We start from the raw sequence: 13,413 nt of genomic DNA on the forward strand, positions 1-13,413 counted from the left end.
CTTCGAAAAAGCGCTGAATAAGCTTTCGTGAAGGCAACCCTCAGCCACAAGCGACACAGAGACGCTTCGCGTCGGTGCAGTCCAGCCAGAGGTGACCGGAGATGGTATGAAGTCACGTTGTTACAAAGACGCGCTCGCGCTAATGCTCGCGCGTTCGTCGTCGTGTTCTTCCACAGCTACCTCCGATGCCGCTCATCACGCCAGCGTTTCCATACTACCCCTCCTTCTGCGAAGGCGCTGACGGCTCTGGCCCACTGGCAGTCGGTGCTGTAATTTCAGTGAGTTCTGTCGTGCGCCCCGATGGATGAACCTTCGACGGAGATGGCACGAAAAGTCACGCGACCTCAGAGACAGACCGCGCTGGTGGTCAGTCTATATATAGCACCGCGCGTCGCGGCGCTGCCAGTCTGTGCGGTGATTTCGATGAGTTCTGTCGTGCGCTCCGATGGACGAACCTTGGCCTTCTCTGTCAATAGCTGCGCCCAGGTAATTTGGACGTACACGCAAGTACGCGAGCGTGACCGAGGCTTGTGATACGAGAAATGATGCAACGTGAAAACAATACCATTATGTTTCGTAAAACGAGTCGTCGTCGGGAGGGTGTCGCAATGCTTTCATCCACGTAGGGATACGCAAGTGCCCTTGACTATATTTACTGAGGAGATAAACTGTCTGGCTCCAATTTAGTTTCTTTGGACAAACGTCAAGTACCACGCTGAGAAAAAGGGGTCTATCAGTGCCATTTTGTACGCGTCGCGCTTACGTCACTCCCAGAAGAAAATGGCGGAATACCTAGAATATAGAGCCTCTTGTTTGCGCACAGGCTTGTTCGCACTATGCAACTTTCTAACAGTCAGTGATGCGAGGGTTGCGCGTGCGAGACTGCACAGGTTCACCTCGACCAATGCTGCGGACAGCACTGCGAGTGATACAGAACGTGCGTATCTACGCTTGCTACCAACCTGTCGCTGTTTAGGGCGAAGCAGAAATATCTGCCACATCAAACAGAGAGCTCGGTATGCACTTGACATTATCCGCCAGGCGCCCTAGCGTCGTCCACGGTTACCGCCATATTGCGCGTGTAAAGTGCTGCTGAAACGCACGTATATACTGCCCTTACAAAGTGTCTCAGTCTGTTTTGGCTCTGAATTTGTGCGTCGATTGTGAACGATGCCCTTGGGCACGTACGCACGCGAGTTATTTGAATCGAGCAGAAAAATTACACTATCGAAGAGAAAAAAAGGTGCGGCTGCGTTGTTGCCCCGCTCGAACTCTTAAGGTTCATCGTAACGTTAGACTTGTGCCTCATCGATCTCGCTGTCCATTAAGGCCGATCCACATGTCGGGCCAAGTCTGCGGGCCGATCGGTCACGTGATGCGGCGTCACGGCCCGCCGCGGTCCGGTCCGGCGCAGAGCACATCCACACGGCGGACCGCCATAGCAGACGGCAGAGCAGACCAACCAGCTACACTAACGCTTTTTCGCGTCATCATTGTAATCATTCCGGCTCGAGTCCCACAAAGCCGGGAACTGCTCAATGAGGGATACAAAATAAACCTCCTCGTCACTCCAAGAGAACATGGTGTTTAAAAAATATATCTGCTGCAGGCACGTGTAGGCGGAACGGCGGACATGGAAGGACTGGCTTTTGCTGAGCCGAAAACTAGATTGGATTTGGCTGAAGACGCTTTGTTGCCGGACAACATTCGTTGGCTACGCCAAAATCGCTGCGGTTTGCATGCGGTCCGCCGCCTAAACTGAAGCGGGAAAAACCTCGGCGATTTGTTGGACCGCGAGGGCCGCGGTCTTGCGCGGGCCAACGGCGGTCCGCACGAACTGGTGACGTCCTATCACGTGATGCGCGGACCGCGGTCCAAAAGAGCAATTTGGTTCGTCGTGTGGATCGGCCTTTAAGTACTACCTCGCGAAGGCGACAAGCTTTGTGTTCCGCGAGAAACTAAAAGCTTACAAATCAATGGACGGTTACGATTATCTGACGCACGGCTGGGTGCAGCAGTCCCATGCGTCAAAGTTCTTGCAGACAGCATTGCCGCTGTTGGAAAAATAAGCAGACTTCCAAGGTTTATCTGGAATCGCGTTTCTCGCATAGAAAGCCGTGGTAACTCTACAGATTACGTAACCACGGTGACTGAACGTCGCAGCTGGGAAGGGAGACGAGTTGTCCGCAGCTGTTTTAACATGGCGTGTTTGTGCATGCACTCGAACGAGCGCAGGACATCGTGGACGTGTTTAGTACGTAGAGTTAACTCTACTGTTTAGTGCTGGTTAGAGACACGCGCTTCTTTCACAAGAATTAAGCATAAACTATTTTTAACTTCCATCGCGGTATTTAATTCCCACCGCGGTAAGCGTAACCGCTGACATTACGGATTCCACGGTGTGCTGTGTCCACCTACGTCACGCGAAGAAGCATTATAACTTTGCTTCACTTAAGAAAGAAAGAAAGAGAAAGAAAGAAGGAATTGTTTACTGCAGGCCTTACGGCGCGTCGCGGTGTGGTCCGTGTTCCGGCAGATAACGCGGCATAATCACTACACCCTGCTCCGTGCTGTCAGCTCTGTGGTCTTCTGGCACTGATCCTTGATCCCCCTAGGGTATTGTGAAGAACCTAACCTGAACAGCATTCTGATAACCTGGCTTCTTTCTTGCGTGGCTGTTGCAGCCAAACACGGCACAGTTCATGGCTCCTGACTCAAAGCCACGGCATGTTTAATCCCTTGTGGACACGCTGATGCGCGTTACAAGACTTTCTGTTCAATAAACAGGTACCCATGGCGCCGCTCACGAATCGCTGTGGCGTGTGTGCTCATGTATTGGCTACTGATTAAAGGCACTGACGACTGTCCACCGTGCATGGGTTGCGAGACGTTGATGGAAATGGAAAAGACCATGATTTGTAGTGATAGGATCCAGCACGCTGTTCGCGATTTAAGTAGGAATTATAATTTCAGATTGGCAAAGAAAGTCTCAAAATCGAGTAAGTGGTGCGGCGTGGCCGAGAAGTATTTGTACTCCTGATGTAGTATAAGAGAGGACTGTACGTAAGTCGTCTGTTATTAGGTACACCAAAACTATTGCTTAAATTTGCAGTTCGTGCATTATAGGACACTTATACGCTCTATCTTGCATATTACCGCATATTACCTGCATATTACCGATGTAATGGTCAACGGTCTGTTCAAGTGAATTCTGTTTTTCTCCCACTTACCTTTATAAATTAAGTTCATTCTACTTTGTCGCCACCTGTCTGGTAATCGTCAATGTTTTAAAGGTTTTCCCCACTGCTTTCACCAGAGCTTCCATACCTTTTGGTTCTAGTTCATTAATCAGCCTAACGGGAACCTCGTCTAGCCCTGTGGCTGTGCGCTTAGGAATTTTCTCTTAGAATTTCTTCCAGTTGAATTTTGTCAGCAGCAGCTCCTTTTCCATCTGGTTCTCTTTCATGCTCTTTTTTTTTCTTCAAATACAACCTCGTCCTTGCCTTGGAAATATTCGGCTGTTATTTTTCGGATGTAATTTAATGATACTTCCCCTTCCGGCTTGTTTCCATCTTCGTCTTGGGTATGTTGTATTGTTGTTGACTTCCCACCTTGGGCTGCACTGGCGCCGTCTACCGACGCTTCGTTCTAGACAGCTTGCATCTGAACATGCGCCGTCACGCTGATGAAACTGCTGTAATATTTTTCGTCTTGCGAGTTAGAGGCTTAGACAGCTGGGATTCTGCGATCGCCTGCGAAGGCGACGCAGGGCCCACAGAGAAAGAAATTCAACAGGAGCGGACATTCGACGAAAAGTCGCTACAGGGAATAAGTCACGCTAGTATTCACATCAGCCTTTAGTATCGGACGCGAGCATCGGAAAAAGAAAGTAAGTGAAATGAACTTGACTGATTGTTTCATATTTCTTGTCCTTTCCAGCTAAAACTAAAGAAGCTTCGCGTATAAAGGAACCTACACTTGGCCACTTATTTTTTCTTGCGTTACCTAGCGACAAGCCAATAAGATGCCTGCGCCATGCGCCAGATGCGCCACCGAAGCCAGCGAGGCCGGCTGCGCATGTGAGGCTTCGGCGTCACGATTGTCTTTTTATGCAGCTCTGGTCTCTTGGGCTCCCGGCGTATATTTTTGCGTTCCTGCTGCACTTCGACACATCACTCCTGCTCTACTGGACTCGGACAAGGTGAGAAATTTTGTTTGACAGTCAACGCTGCATTTGAAGCAGTTTAGGCTTAGGGCGTGGCACCGGGCGTTGTGATGCAGTCAGCGTAAAACAGCCCGGCCGCTGTGGCAAGTTAGTTTGGCGTGTGCTGGATCGTACTGCGACATGTTTGCGACGCTTTCTATGGACCACAACATTACTGCAACTTATTTCGCTGCTTTTCGGGGTTCTTCTTTGGGCACGCTGACCGCATAGGGTGTTGTGACGCAGCTAGCAAAATACAGCTCGGCCGTTGTGGCGCAGTTTTGCATGTACTGAATCTTACTAGGACATGTTTGACTCTTTAAATGCACCCCCTCCCCTAACAACAACATGAACCTTCTTTCGGTACTCTCGCTTGCGGAAAACGCGACTAGCGATTGCCAAGGTTGCATGCGCCTGCAGAACGCGCAAAAGATAACGCCGAGGAGCTAAAACCAGGAGCTTGTAACTCAAAAATTTAAGGAGCCATTCCACCCCGCGAAAAGGGTTGACCAGTGAAGCTGTTAAAAAAAATTTAATTATTGGGTTTTACGTGCCAAAACCACTTTCCGATTATGAGGCGCGCCGTAGTGGAGGACTCCGGAAATTTCTACCAGCCGGGGTTCTTTAACGTGCACCTAAATCTAAGTACGCGGGTGTTTTCGCATTTCGCCCCCATAGAAATGCGGCCGCCGTGGCCGGGATTCGATCACGCGACCTCGTGCTCAGCAGCCCACCAGTGAAGCAGTTCCTGGGGTATAAATTATGTTGGTATGTAACTATACGTATAATTACGTATGCGAAATACAAACAAATATCAAGCGCACACAACGTCACACACTACGTCATGGATACACAGGGCTACGACGCCGCTCTTAAGACGCAGGTGTTGTCGACGCACCTGCGACGGAACGCCGTTTAGGCGCAGGTGGCCGTTGAACAGAGCCTCGACGCGAGCGACGATATGCGTTGACCGGGGCGCAGTGCAAAGGAGTACAAAGCAAAAGACGTTTGTAATTTGCGATCGAGCATACTTCCTAGTTAATTTGCTGCATGAAACATCGAAGGACCACTTTTATTCTAGTGGACAAACATGGCGCTGTCCGTCTCCCTCCCGTATACAAGCCGATGTATTGATAGCAGACGGGAATTCTACAATATTTGCAACTTCACTCTGCACTACATAATTGTGAAAAGTAAATGAAACTCCGCCTAACGTTTTAGTCGTCTTCGCGGCTAAATGTCATGTAATTTGTTTCGCGATGGGTTCGATAAAAACAAGAGTTGCAGCCGTTTTCTGTAACCATACTCCCTCCGTAGATGCCCACATATAGACAGCAGACGGTAATTCTGTAACGTTTACAACTTCACTGTGAACGAACTAGTTATGACAAGTAAAAGAAACTCGGCGTAATGAGAGTCGTCTTAGCGGCAAATTTCAGCACGATTTTTATTTTTCAAGAAATCTACACTAGACTGAGAGCATTCGCGAGAAATTTGGTTTGGCGGAAGGCGTTTTCTGTTCGCCGACACGATTTTTCTGGACGGTACCCATAGACAGCTTCGCTGCGAAATTCCATCTCGTGAACCACCTAAAACAGGCTTTGCACCCACGCATTTGTCTTAAATACGAGTAGAAGGCATTCTGCGAGCGTCTAGCGTGGTATGGCTGGAAGCATGCGTTGTGCCCACCTCTGTGTACGCGGCATGCCATCGTGTCGGCCGAGGCCAAGTTCTGTCGAAAACGTGCAGTACGTCGCCCGTGTATTTGTTGTCCTGAATAGGAAATAAGGCCTGGTGATGGGGGAGTACTTCGAAATGGGTTCTTTTCATCAAATTTTAGGCATAGTATGAGTCGGGCATTTTCTGCACGATGTTTGTAAAGGCGAATTGCCTTTGTTCGTAATGTCGCCCATTCACCAATTTTGCACATTACGCCTCTACACGCAGTTCAGCTATAACGTCTAAATACCAAAATGACACATGCTTGTCATTCACTTTTTTCAGTTGATGCCGTCTGGTGGAGCTTCGCACGTGCACCAGTGCTGCTTACCTGGTACCGCAACATTGTATGAACGTACAATAAGCCCGGAACGAGCACTTATGTAGAGCAAAATAAACATTTCCTCGTTTCACAAGACGTGTTCCGTCTACTTTATGAAATTTCACGTTGCACAAATTCGATGGATTCCTTTAAAGATGGCTCGCAGTCATGATTGCTGTACTTAAGAAAGTCGCAGCGTCGCTCGAAAGGGGAGCCGTCGGCCCCCCAAAGCAGATCTATTTCAAGATAAAGCCCGGGTGACGCGCGCGGCTGCGGCATACGCAGTTGTTGCCGAAGTACAACCACCCCCGGTCGCCCCTCCCCCCGGTTCCTTGTGCGCGACGGAAGACGACGTGCTTCTTCCCCGCTTTCCTCCCTAGCGCACGCGAGATTGAGCCGCGAACGTCGCAGGATTCGGCGCGCGGCGACGGTGTTATCGTCCTTGGACTTTATACGGAAATTCACGCTGACGGCAGAAATGAAGCTGGAGTGTCTGCACAATTGCTGTCGCCATTAGAAAAATGATTCCGCACCAAGACAATGCGCGGTTGTCCAGTAGAAGTAGTAAACAAGTGTCGCGCCGATCAGCGCAGCCGGCGTAACGCGTACCAGCTAGCGTTCAAAACGTGTGCGCCCGAAACCGAAAGCGTGGTTCATGTTTTCACATCAGCCGCTTGGTGCGCTCCAGTCAATTGAGTTGCTGGACTATAGTATCGGCTGTGGTTGTGTTGTGTGGTGTGTTACGCCGCCTGCCGTCTCGAGGAGCACGCGGAGTGCGCGGTGCCCTATTCTGCAGTTCAGGAAATGCCGGCAGGCGTCTTGAGAATAAGTTAGGATTGGGCATGTAGGAATAGCTGTGAATGGAGAGGCGGACAGTGTAGCTCGACGGTTTGCAATCCGACCACCCGAAGAATCCACACTCCAAAGTATATCGTCTGTTCCAAATGAATACTCTGCTTTATTGGCACACTACAGGGGAACCAGGATACGATATCCTCCCTCACATAAATCACTCACGAGGGCGGAGGCCACTGACTGGAGACAGCTCCTGACAGGAACTTTCCCCAGCTTAAACCTACTGAGCAAAATGTATCCCACCATATACGCAGCTAAATGGCCGGGGTGCGATCAAAAGCCCACCTTGTATCACACCACATGTGAATGCGAACTTATAACAGCAGTCCCCAAACCATACATCCAATTGAGGAGCAATGGGAGACACTGCTAGCCAGTGACCGCTGCGAGGACCAAATTGGTCACGTGCAGCAAGCACGCAGGGCAGCTGAGGCTGTTGGAGCCCTGAACAAAGGGCCCCACCAATGCTAAACCCAGTCAAGAGCGTCCAAGGAGACCCTGACGGACTACAACAAAAGATCCTGCAGAGACCAATAAATATTTTTTTATGATAATAATGGGCTCTATGGGAGTGCCCGCTCTGATTGAATGTATTTCTCTATATGCAGGGCCGCTGAGCAAAGTAAATACAGATAGCACGTATCGGAGCGCGCTCCCCTGAGGGTTTAGCTGCGGGTTATCTTCGCTTTTACTCCTCGATCCTGCAGAGCCTTTACCAGCGATCGCAGGCTGTTCAAGCTGTTGAAGCCTCACTAACCGGTAAGGCGAAAAGGAATAATGCAGTGCCATATCACAGTGGCTGCGCATGCTCAGATGTAAGCTGTCTCGAACTAGACGTCATCGGTATAGACGGTGCCTATGCAACCCAAAGCACGGTGTTCGAGCGCTCTATAGGCAAGTCCGTTGACGATTGTGCACGCAAACCATTGAAGAGTGTTAAGAGCCCTGCTATTTACGTCCTGTTCTCCAGGTGGTGATTCGCGTGCGAACGAGCTCACAGTGTAGTTGCCGCATTCAGCGCCATCACGCGCTCGCGCTGACCGTCTGAGACTGAAATCCCTTACCGCCCCCTGCTCTCCCTTGCCAGCGCGTTGTCGCTCAGAGGCGTCAGATGCACCGCCTCCGCAACCTCACCTCGCAGCGCTGCCGCGGTTTAGAATGCCGCCAGGAGCGCTAATTTCTAATGTTCTATTTCATTTTCCATTCTTTTCACGCTTCGTCACTAAAAGTTGCACATGACTCGCACGCAGCCATTATTGATGGGATCGGTAATTCAGGGCAGAACGTGTTAGGAAGAATTGATAACGAAATCAAACGTTACAAATTGCGAACCCCGACAGCAATATTCTCGCGTGCCACGATCAGCGCAGGGGAGTAGAGCGTAAGGTCCGTAACGGACCTTGCGATTTGCAAGTTTACTTGGGCCAATTGGGCCAGACAGCAATGGGCTCAAAAAGGTAGTAAGAGCAAACAAAGAAAACGCTACCTTGCAGTGCTCGAGGAAGCGCAGAGACACCAGGTTGGACAAGCCGCTCAGCGTCAGTCGGCGAAGCCTGCGACGATACACTGGAAAGCTGTCGTGCAGCTCGGCCACATCATTGGGGTCAAGCCGGCACTCGAGCTGGCACACGGTGCACACGGCGAACTTGTCCTTCCGCCGTTCCACGCGCACGTCCAGCTGTACGAGCTCCCGGCAGGCGCCGGCCAGTGTATGCACCGCCTTGGGGTGGTGCAACCCGCATGGCGCCGTCGAGAGCGCCTGCAGGAACCGGAGTTCTGCGTAGAGGAGCAGTTGCGTCAGGTCGACGTCCCATCCGAAGTGAAACGAGCTCACGTTCAGCTCGACGAGGTGTTTGAGGACGAGGAAGAGCTCGCAGAGACCGCTGAGATACACATTGTGAGCCATTGGGAGATGCTCGGCGGAGAAAGGTTGCTCCGTAAGGAGGACGAGAAAGAGACAGCGCACGCTGGTCCAGACGTGTCCTTGAACGGCGGCGCTTATTCTGTCCGGCAGGACATCCGCATCGTTACTGAAGACCACGGAAAGCTGTGACGAAAGCTCCTGACGCGTAGTCTCGACCGCGAGGTCGCGTAGCCAAACGCAGCTGCAGGAATCCAAGAAATCCCAGTAACTGACATTGGCGCAGGCGAGTGCACGTGTGCTGAAGTGCGTCATGTTGAGTGACGCTAGCTCAACTGTCGGCGGAATGTCGGAGGAGAACGTGAATTTCTCTAGCTGATAACTCGAGGCCAGGGCTTTACTCACCTGTACAACACTAGCGCAGAAGCTTCCGCTGGCGATGTGCACGTGAAGCTCCGTCACAGTAGGGCAGAAGTGCAGCAGCCACCTGAGGAGCTCAGCGTGCCTTTCGCTGCTCACTTCAACGTATACGCTACGCAGGCTGCGCACCAGGGTCAAGGGCCGCCGCCGGTAGGATTCAGATACTGTCTTGATTTCGTTACCAACCTCGCAACCCGGGATCGCGAGCGAGAACTCCAGCTCCTCGAGCTGCACAAGCCGTTCCTGTAGCAGCGACAGCAGGGTAGTCGCCGGTAACGCGCAGCCGAGGCAGCGCAGGGACCGCAATGTTGAAAAGGACCCTATGTACTTAAGCAGTACGTTCACATCAGCCACTATGCAGTTCGTGACGTCTAGCTCTTGCACTTCTGTCGCCGCGCCGATGTGTACCAGTAGCTTACGAAGGTACCATGACCTGCTGTTGGCGGGAAGGCGCACGATCATGGTGGCGGTCTACTCTTGCTTTGGTGCTACTACAACGCGTCGCTCTTGGCCGTAGAGCAGACAGGGATACGCCTTGTTAGCAGGCAGTGAACGTCTTAGTGTCTTATGTCTTAGTGCGGAATGCGTTCAATGCTCCTGACAGCTGATATAATGTCACGTATACAGTCGCAAGCCTTGCGACCGTGATCACAGGAGCTCATGCGCGCCGCTCGGTATACGGGCAGAGCACTCTGGCGAGCGGCGGCGCATTCGAGCAGCGCGTAACTTTAACGGATGCACTCGCTGATCACACACGCGTCGACCGCCACGGTTTCATGACGGACAAGTAGTCACGGCGCATGAGACCACATGTGTCGTCATCTCCAGAAGCCGGGTGGGTGGCAGTGACGGTAGCAAACGACGCGCGAGCGCGATTAGGGGGGTGCGTCCGCTAAACCTACAAACTATAGCACTATATATAGGGAACCGGCGCTGACCAGGAGGTGCTACGACAGTTTGAATATGTAAGTAAAATATGCTGACACCGTTCGGTAGGGAAGCCACGAAAATCGCATGAAATATTTAACAATGACAGACGCACGCCTTTATCAGTGTTTGCTGAGCCCGATGCGCCCAGCGAAGTTCTATCCATGGCCATGCGGGTTGCGAGGAGCGCATGCGCTGCTATACGCTCTACCACCTCGGAGGCCAGACAGATCAGAAGCTGGACACACGTGCTACAAAATTAGCGGTCAATGTGCTGATGCAAAATCGATCCGTGTGTTACTGTGAGCTACGTCCACCGCTCACTGAGCTTCGTGTTACGGCGCTGCTGTCGGCGCGCAAAATTTGAGCCCTGGTTGCCCAAAGTGCGCCAGCACTCGCCAGAATGCGTTGTCTGTATTGAGAGGTACGTGTTCACGGTCATCAAGCCGATACAGCTTCGAATCGCATACTGTTGTGCAGAGCTATACTGATAGCGCCATCCCCACGTGTGTCCGCAGAAGCTGGAATGACTTGGATATTGTCAGTTACGCTATGCTACTAAAGAAGATAAAAGAAGATATTAGACAGTTTTAGTACTGCGTCATGACGATACGTATGCAGCACGCAACTGCTTTGCGGAACGTAGGAGCGCGTGTCACGTTAGGGCTTTTAGTACTGCGAAATGCCTACATACGTAAGAAGGCGAGCGTTAGACGCCGGGCGCGTCGGAGCGCATTGGCCGCGTCAGCCAGTCGAACTAGGCTCTGTTGATCTCGCTAACGTGATGTAACGTGTGGACGCGTTCCCGCTTCGTCGAACTATATTTAGGCCTTTAAGAGACTCTACTTTTAATACGGATGAAATACACGAATCATATCGAGAAAAATAAAAACCGAGTACTTACTTTCTGAAGCTGGCACGGTCATTTGCGACGAACTGCACCCAAAGCAGGTCGAGCCTTTCGCACAAACAGCACACATTGAACGCTTTCTCAAAAACAGATTTTATATTTTTGCTCAGCATTCCCACCGTGCAGGTTCCGGGAATGGCTTCTGCGCGTTCACTTCACGCAGCAAAGCCAAGTCGTAGGCCATTGAAAAGTACAGCCTTCCGCTGGTCGCCTTTGACGCTGCCATTTTGGGAAACTTTTGTCTCGCGCTCTGCCGAACAAACAAGAACCACGAGCGCAGCCCGCAAGGCTCTCTACGTACGCACGCAAGAATCGGATGCGTGCGTACGCAGAGGCCGCGTACGCATCACGCACCGTTCGTGTTGCGTTCTGCACATGCGCACTTTTCAGAACGTAGCGACCGTGCAGCGCCGTTGCAGCGCCGTAGCGAACGCAGCGCCGTTGCGTACGCTACGTACGCAGTACGAAAACTGTATTTTGACTAAAGAAGATATTGATAGCACACAGAGGCGCTGACCACCGATAGCACAATGGCGCTGACCAGAACGCCTTTGGTAACAACTACTACATTGTATAACGCAAGACAGGCGCGCTGAAAGTGTAACATCATCTTGGCGGCAACAATAGCCCACATCTTGAAGAAAAAAATTGACATAATGAGGGAGAAAAGCTTAGTAGATCCATACGTAGTCTGTCCCAAAAGTTCATGCAGTGAATCGGCAGAAAAGAGGTGGAAGGCGTTGTGGCACAGCCATCTCACTTTTTCCACTCAGGAAGAGCCCGGTTGACCTCTATGTGCGAGCCGTAATGCTGAATGACGAGGCAGAATTTTATGCGTGCACTTTTTCTGCACTCCATTTTGAGTCTTTGTCGACATGGGGATCGATGAACAGATAGATCAAATGATCAACATAAAATTTATTGAGAAATTGGGCAACAATGGTGCAGCTAACAGAGATGAAAGAGATGACAAAGGCAGGGAGGTTAACTGGAAGATAGATATCCACATGGACGGTTCTCATTTCTTTCCGCCTCACGGTCCTGGCGGGCAGCACGCTTATGGGACCGGCACCACGGGAGAGTGGAAAGAAAGGAGATAGGCAAGCGCTTGGAACGCCGACAAAGAGAGATAGTCATAGTCGAAGACATTGTCGACGCGGGTCAAAGTGTAGTATCTGTCCTTATCAGCTTAATATCTAATACGGGTTGTATTTGGACTTAAGATGTTAAACTTATTTTAGCAAGTTGGCGGAGTGCTTAAAGGCTGCTTCATCTCCGCCACGAGTCGGCCCGGTATGACACTAACTTCGGGATCGGCCCACGTATGGGGAGAAATTCTCGATCTACATGGCTCGATAGACGTGCACAATTTTTTTCCAGAACCTAGCCCCCATATACAGCTTCGCTGTAAAAAAAAAAGCACACACACACACAAAAGAATACAAGAGTGTACACAGTCGTTCAAGCAGGTCGATCGACCGGAGGAACCTCAGTAGCGTCATCATCGCCTTCTGGTGCGAAGATAGCGTCAGCCGGTACTCCAAGACTGTCTGCTCAGAAAGAGGGCGGTCATTGAGGTGTACCAACGCCGTCACAAGCGAATGTCTCTGGGAGCTGTAAGCGAGGACAATAACCGAGGGTATTGTCGATTGTTTCCTCGCTGCCGCGACTATCACAGGCAGCACTATCAGCCATTCCGATGCGGCAAGCAAATGCATTCGTGAGACACTCCAAGCCAAAGTCGGCAGAGAAAAGTTGTCTCGATTCGGGACAGTCCAGAGGGAATGCGTAGTTGGAGGGATGGGTTCAGGTGGTGCAGTCGAATATGTCGGAAACATGGCGTGTTTCAGATGGATCGTATGACATCACGCGCTAGTATGTGAAACTTTGTTGCTGCGTCAGTTCTTGATAGCGAGAGAGAGAAGTGGTTCTTGTGGGAAAGGAGGAAAGGCTAGCACTATTTTCTGCAACCTATGCGGGAGCACGGCTCAGCGCCAGCAGGGTGGCGAGATGGGATTAAAAGAGAGAGAGGGTAGGAGGGAGAAAGGTAGAAGGTCGTCCTAGCAGCATCAGAGCAGCCAGGCAGGGAGGGGCCAGGGTTCGACTGGAGGAGTAGGCTGGAATTAGACCGTATAGGAGGTGGCCCAGTAGAAGTAGTGGCGAATCAGGAAGCCCGAGGTGGTGGGATGGCCGTT

At 51.2% G+C, this 13,413-nt stretch overlaps 1 pseudogene; it reads left to right on the forward strand.

The window, feature by feature from the left end:
• The first annotated feature begins 12,365 nt into the window (after positions 1 to 12,365).
• Positions 12,366 to 12,545, forward strand: LOC142568396 (U2 spliceosomal RNA; annotated as a pseudogene).
• Positions 12,546 to 13,413: the final 868 nt, after the last annotated feature.

Source organism: Dermacentor variabilis, unplaced genomic scaffold (genome assembly GCF_050947875.1).
Source record: "Dermacentor variabilis isolate Ectoservices unplaced genomic scaffold, ASM5094787v1 scaffold_18, whole genome shotgun sequence".
NCBI lineage: Eukaryota > Metazoa > Arthropoda > Arachnida > Ixodida > Ixodidae > Dermacentor > Dermacentor variabilis.